This window comes from Babylonia areolata, chromosome 31 (genome assembly GCF_041734735.1).
Source record: "Babylonia areolata isolate BAREFJ2019XMU chromosome 31, ASM4173473v1, whole genome shotgun sequence".
NCBI lineage: Eukaryota > Metazoa > Mollusca > Gastropoda > Neogastropoda > Buccinidae > Babylonia > Babylonia areolata.
In genome coordinates this window covers 5252019-5259518 of record NC_134906.1, presented here as the reverse complement: position 1 = coordinate 5259518, position 7500 = coordinate 5252019, and positions in this window count along the sequence as shown.

The window sequence follows — 7500 nt, the reverse complement described above, 5'->3', positions numbered from 1 at the left end:
TACGATCTCCCAGGTCAACATTATTATGTGCAGACCTGCTTAGTGCCTGAACCCCCTTCGTGTGTATATGCAAGCAGAAGATCAAATACGCACGTTAAAGATCCTGTAATCCATGTCAGCGTTCGGTGGGTTATGGAAACAAGAACATACCCAGCATGCACACCCCCGAAAACGGAGTATGGCTGCCTACATGGCGGGGTAAAAACGGTCATACACGTAAAAGCCCACTCGCGTGCATACGAGTGAACGCAGAAGAAGAAAAGAAGAAGAAGTTGCATAAAGGAGTCTCTGTGACGCTTCATGTTTTCTGAAGGTGGGATGAAGAATCGCAGATGAAATGCGCGGTCGATCTACTTTAAAAAAAAAAAAAGTTGAATCAAGATTTTTCCTTTGTTTTTTCATAGTTATTTTTCTGTGTATGTGTTCTCATGTTTCTCTGTCTGTCTACCTGTCTGTCTGCCTGTCTCTCTGTCTGCTTGTCTGTCTCTTTTACATTGCTTTCTTTCTCTCTTCTTATTCCTCTCTATCGCATTGCCTGACTACCTACCCATTCTCTCTCTCTGTGTCTGTCTGTCTGTCTGTCTCTGTCTCTCACCTGTGCATCGAACAGGGTATGTGATTCCCCCTGCTCTAAAGTCAACAAAAGTTATTCCATTACCGAAGTCAAAAGACACGTCTGATCTAAACAGCTTTAGACCTATTTCGCTTCTGTCAGTATTGCCGAAACCACTCGAAAGACAATGTTCATAAACATCTTATGCAATATCTTGAAAAACATAAACTTTTCCATTCTTTGCAGTCGGGTTTCCGAAATAGTCACTCATGTCAAACAGCGTTAGTCCGTCTGTGTGATTCATGGTTGTCTGACATCAACCGCAGTGAAATCGTAGGCGCTGTTTTCCTTGACTTACAGAAAGCTTTTGATCTCGTTGACCACGAAATGTTACTCACAAGATTGTCAGAGACCCCACCACGCTGTCTTTTTTCGAATCATTCCTTACCGACAGAACACAACATGTGTTCACCAATGGTAGATTCTCTTCTACGGGAGCAATAAAAAGTGGAGTTCCTCAAGGATCTGTTTTAGGGCCACTTCTATTCTGCATATTTATTAATGATCTTCCTTTGTCTTTATCAGACTCCAGAATCTCGTGTGACCTTTTTGCAGATGATACTTCCCTTCATTCCAGTGCTGTCAGCGTTGCCTCAGTTTAGAATTCTCTTCAAACGGGCTTAAATGATGTTTCTAAATGGTGCAAACCCAACTGTATGACACTTCATCCCAAAAGAACAAAGAGTATGATTATCACGTCGAGACAAAAGCACCAAGAAAATCCCCTTGTTCTCACCCTGAATGTCCATGATAACTCCATAGATCAAGTTCGCGAGCACCGCATCTTGGGAGTCATAATTGATGAAGAACTGAAATGGCAAGCTCACATTGATTCTGTCTGTAAAAGGTTGGCACTCAGTCTGTTCTTACTCAATCAGCTCAAACCTTACATAAACAGTGAAGCTCGCAAAATGTTCTTCCATGCTCACTGTCTTTCTCACGTCAACTATGCATCTGTTGTCTGGAGCTGTGCTGCAGATGTTCATTTTAAGAAACTAAATTCTCTCCACAAGAGAGCAGCCAGATAAATTCTACCAGATCACTCACTGTCAACGTTAGAAAAGCAAGCCAAGTTAAATATCCTTCCACTTCAAAACCAGCTAGAATTCAACAAAGCATTACTCATGTACAAAACACACAATAACTTGGCACCACAATACCTCAAACACCTGCTTACACGAGCCTCATGCCGATACGGCTCTAACAAATACATTTTGCCACGTACCCGAATTGATTTGTTCAAAACTAATTTTGCATTTTCGGGTGCATCCCTGTGGAACTCCCTTCCTTTGCACATACAAACGGGCAGTTTTCCTATTTTTAAATCAAGTCTGCATAAACATCTTCACCCCTTCCAACAGTAAATAACTCTGATCTTTGAATTACTGTAGACAGTAACAAAGGGGTCAGTTATGTCTTATTTATTGTATCAGTTATTGTTGCTGTTGTTGTTGTTGTTCTTTTCTTGCTTTCTCATTTTATCTTGTTTTGTTTTGCTCTTTTTCTCTCTCTCGTTCTATTTCTTATGCATGCATAAATCTATTCATTTCGTTCTATCATAATCGTGACAAATGTCCAAGTAATATTGGTGAAGGTGGTAGTCACTGTAGTATGTTGCACTTGCCACACGTAGATTTCAGAGGCAGAAACAATACTGTACCTTTTGAACACTCGGATGTTTCTGGAACTTCTATACTGATGAAATCTCTCTGACTCACTGTCCTATCCATCTGTCAATCTTAGTGTGTGTGGGGAAGGAGGGGGTGCTGTCAGTGTGTGTGTGCGCGCGCGCGTGTGTGTGTGTATATGTGTGCGCTCGCGCGCGCGTGTGTGTATGCATGTGTGTGCATGGGTGTGGGTGTGTGTGGGGGTGGGGGGTGGGGGGCTGTTTTCTTCATTATGTATACCCTTCTGCATGAATACCTTTTCCTTTCATTTATGTGTGTGCTGTTTGTAATAGATGTAGATTAGAAAGGACAGACTGGAAGAATAGGCAATGCCTAAAATCTTAATCCTTGAATAAAAACCTTTCGAGTTCTGAGTTCTGAGTTCTCTCTGTCTCTCGTTCTCTCTCTCTCTGTGTCTCTCTCTCTGTGTGTCTCTCGTTCTCTCTCTCTCTCTCTCTCTCTGTCTCTGTCTCTCTCTCTCTCTGTGTCTCTCGTTCTCTCTCTCTCTATTGTTCTGTCACAGTTCCTTCTCTCGTTCTCTCTCTCTCTCTCTCTCTCTCTCTCTCTCTCTCTCTCTCTCACACACACACACACACACACACACACACACACACACACACACACACATACGCGCCCTTCCCAATGACCAAATAAAGACATCCCTCACCGACCCAGGCAGCATATGGAGCCCCGCTGAATTTTTAATGCCTCAGCCAGCACCACACCACAGCCCACGAGGCCACAGAGTGTGTGTGTGTGTTGGGGGGCGTGGGGGAGAGGGGGAGAGGGGGGGGGAGGGGGGGGGTGATAGGGGGTTAGAGACTAGGAGTGAGGGTAGTAGGGAATGTGGGTGGGTGGGGGGTGGGGGGGGGGATGGCTAGAGGAGAGAGGGAGAACTGCGCAACAAATTACCTCCCTTCACAAGGCACGCGCCCAAGCGCAACGGAAATGCCTGCATGTATGCATGGAGTGGCATGGCGTGGCGCATGCGCACGCACGCGCACATGTTTTGGGGGGGGTGGGGGGGTGGGGGATGGAAGGGAGGTGGGGAGGGGGTGAGGGGGGGGGGGGGGGGCAATGGAGGACAAGGATGGAGGGAGGGATGGTGGAGAGGAAGGGGAAATCGCAGCCGCCTGGGGAACTATCTCTCTTTTTGTTATCATTTTTATTTATTTATTTATTTTATTATTATTTTTATTTTTTTTTTTACCTGCAATGTCCTTCCGCTCGTGTTTGTCACGCTCACTGTCATCAGAGCCAGCTCCCCCCCCCCCCCCCAACCCCCAACCCCCCACCCCCTGAGGGACGTCATTTGTCTTGTGCGTCATCGTTACCCAGGACCCGGGCGTCGTCGTCCATGGCTGAGTGGGGATTGTATTGAGGCTTTACGTTACGCGCTGTGGGCCATTATGCTGGTCGGGCCTGTAGTGGTGTGGTTGGTGGTCACTGACGTGTCTGGTACGTTTCTGTGATGAGAGAATCCCCGGACCCGCGCGAACTTGACGATCGAATCCCTCACTCGCCAGCAGAGATCCTTCTCTCTCTCTCTCTCTCTCTCTCTCTCTCTCTCAGCTTTTTATTTAGTTTTGTTATATTTTCAGTTTCTTCTTTCTAACATTTTGTTGTTCACCCTACTCAAGGTTTGGTTTTCATATGTGTGTGTATGTGTAAGACTGGCACGTGCATCTATATGCGTACGGGTCGGTGGCATTACATTAACTCTCTCCATACGAACGGCGAAAGAGACGACATTAACAGCGTTTCACCCCAATTACCATCATCAAAATAGTGCAATCGGAAGGCTCTTATACTGAAGAGGTAAATGTTGACAAAGAAAACCACAGTTCTGACGACGGGAGCTGAAGGTTGGGTCATTCAGACACCCACTGGACATCCGAGGGGTCTGTGTAGAGGAGAAGAGAGGACTGGCCGTACTGAGTGAGTTAAAACAGTTCTTACTTCTGAGTTCTCTCTCTCTCTCTCTCTCTCTCTCCATCCATCCATCCCACCATCCATTCATTCACCTGTCTCACTCCCCCCACGCCACTCTATCACTCCCCCTCTCCCATCCCCCTCTCCCCTCCCTCCCCTCCCTCCGCCAAGCCATTCTCACAGCTCTACCTGTGTGTGTGTGTGTGTGTGTGTGTGTGTGTGAGCAACCCCGTCAACATGAAGCAGGTGGTGTATCGCGTGCCGCAGACTCATCATCAAGACAAGGTGTAGTCGTCACCTTCCGCTATCTCTCTCACTCCCCCCCTCCAACCCTCCCCCCTCCCCCCTCCTCTTGCTCTCCTTCCTCCCCTCCCAGCCCCTCCTCCATCCCTCATTCCCTCATCTATCCTCATCATTACCCCCATCCACACACACCCACACACCACACACACACACTTTCGTTCTCTTCCTCCTCTTCCTCCTGATCGTCATCTTTCTATCACTGGATGTTGAGGGCCTGGTAAAGTTCAGTTCAGCTCAGTTCAGACCAGTTCAGTTCAGTTGCACAAGGAGGCGTGTCCCTGCGTTCGGAAAAATCCATAAGTACACGCTACACCACATCTGCTGAGCAGATGCCTGACCTGACCTGACCTGACCTCACCTCACCTCACCTGCAGTGTGACCCCAACATGCTTTTTTTTGTCAAGCCTTGAGGGGGAAAATATCAAAAATAAGATAAATGAATAGATAAACACACACACACACACACACACACACACACACACACACACACCAGACACGCCCAACAAATATGCAGCAATGTCATCCCAAACTTCCGACCACTGGCTTCTCAGCGCCTGAATCAGTGAGAACACAAGTCAGCAGTCAGTGTTGGAGGATTTAACTCTCTCCATACGAACGGCGAAAGAGACGACGTTAACAGCGTTTCACCCCAGTTACCATCACCAAAATATTGCAAACGGAAGGCTCTTATATTGAAGAAGTGAATGTTGACAAAGAACACCACAATTCTGACGACGGAAGCTAAAGGTTGGGTCATTGAGACACCCACTGGACATCCGAGGGGTCTGTGTAGAGGAGAAGAGAGGACTGGCCGTACTGAGTGAGTTAATCGGCAAATTGAAAAGGGGGGTGTGGGGTGTGGGGGGGCGGGGGGGGGTGTGGGGGGAGAAAACATGACATGATTATATATATATATATATAAATTCGATTTGTGAGGGTTTGATGTTGAGCATGTCTTAATTTCGTTGACCGGCGCATAGCATAGTATTGTATTGTATTGTATTGTATTGTATTGTACTGATTACCTTGCATTGCACTGCATTGATTGGTTACCTTGCATTACCCTACATTGCATTGATTACTTTGCATTTATTTATTTATTTATTTATGTAAGCTTATCTATAATTTATTCACCTTTTTTTTTCAAGGCCTGACTAAGCGCGTTGGGTTACGCTGCTGGTCAGGCATCTGCTTGGCAGATGTGGTGTAGCGTATATGGATTTGTCCGAACGCAGTGACGCCTCCTTGAGCTACTGAAACTGAAGCATTGCACTGTATCTAAAACGAAAAAAAGGTAATAAAAAAAAGAAAGAACAATTTTAAGAATACGAACAAAAAAAGTCCAGTTCCCATTTTTGCAAACCAACCATTGCAGCCAGGGCCAGGCGCTCAACCAAGACCAACCAACCACCAAGAAGTTTCATTCAGAGTGTGAGTGTGAAGAGAACATGGATCACATCCTACCCCTCGGTCTGTTCTCTCTTCCCAGAAAACGTCCAGTAGCATTTGTATTTGTATTTATATTTCTTTTTATCACAACAGATTTCTCTGTGTGAAATTCGGGCTGCTCTCCCCAGGGAGAGCACGTCGCTACACTACAGCACCACCCATTTTTTTTTTTCCCTGCGTGCGGTTTTATTTGCTTTTCCTATCGACGTGGATTTTTCTACAGAATTTTGCCAGGAACAATCCTTTTGTTGCCGTGGGTTCTTTTACGTGCGCTAAGTGCATGCTAGCACACGGGACCTCAGTTTATCGTCTCATCCGAATGACTAAGCGTCCAGACCACCACTCAAGGTCTAGTGGAGGGGGGAGAAAATATCGGCGGCTGAGCCGTGATTCGAACCAGCGCGCTCAGATTCTCTCGCTTCCTAAGCGGACGCGTTACCTCTAGGCCATCATTCCACAGAACTGGGACCCAGAGGCAAAGCAGGACAGACTCAGACAGACCCTTGTCTGAAATCCTATCCCTTTATCGGAGGATCGGTGGCCATCCTCCAGAGGTCCTCGAAGTCACCAACAGACCGCCCAGAACCCCACCCCCTGGACGTGAGCCCGTGAGTTCCTACAATATCGCGCCCTTGAGAGGCAACTGAGAGATGTTTCATCCCCCAAGAGGCGTGCTTGCTCCTCTGAGCTGCGTCAGTTCATGAGGGGAAGGAGGAGGAGGAGGTGGTGGTGTTGGGGGCTTAAGAGGGGGGACGTGGGAGGCAGGGGGGGGGGGAAGGGTTAGGGGGGGTTGGGGGGGGGGGGGGGAGCTGTCATCCGCCTGTATCTACACGGGATATCCTGACTCTTAGCATCGACACGATCCATGACACGATCGCTTTGACCCATGTGGTACCCACCAGTGATGAGCTCCGTGTCTGGGGAGACCACACTAGACTAGACTAGACTAGACCAGACTAGACTAGACTAGACTAGACTAGACGAGACTGCACTGCACTACACTACACTAATCCAGATGAGATCAGACTACACTGCACTGCAATGCACTACACTACACTACACTGCACTGCACTACGCTATGCTACGCTACGCTACGCTACATTGCACTACACTACACTGCACTGCACTGCACTGCACTACGCTACGCTACGCTACACTACACTACACTACACTACACTACACTGCACTACAATACAACGCTACACTGCACTACACTACACTACACTACACTACACTACACTACACTATATTACACCGGTGGCTGTACACTACACTACGCTGTCTATGTCGACTCTTGACAAATTACCACCAGGCGACTGGACCAAATCGCTCTCTGGCATTTTATCTCTCTCTCTCCCGTCTCTCTACCCCCCCCCCCTCTCTCTCTGTGTCTCTCCCTCTCTCTCTCTCTGTCTGTCTGTCCCTCTGTCTGTCTCTCTGGAACTCTCTGTCTCTCTGTCCCTCTGTCTGTCCCTCTGTCTGTCTCTCTGGAACTCTCTGTCTGTCTGTCCCTCTGTCTGTCTCTCTGGAACTCTC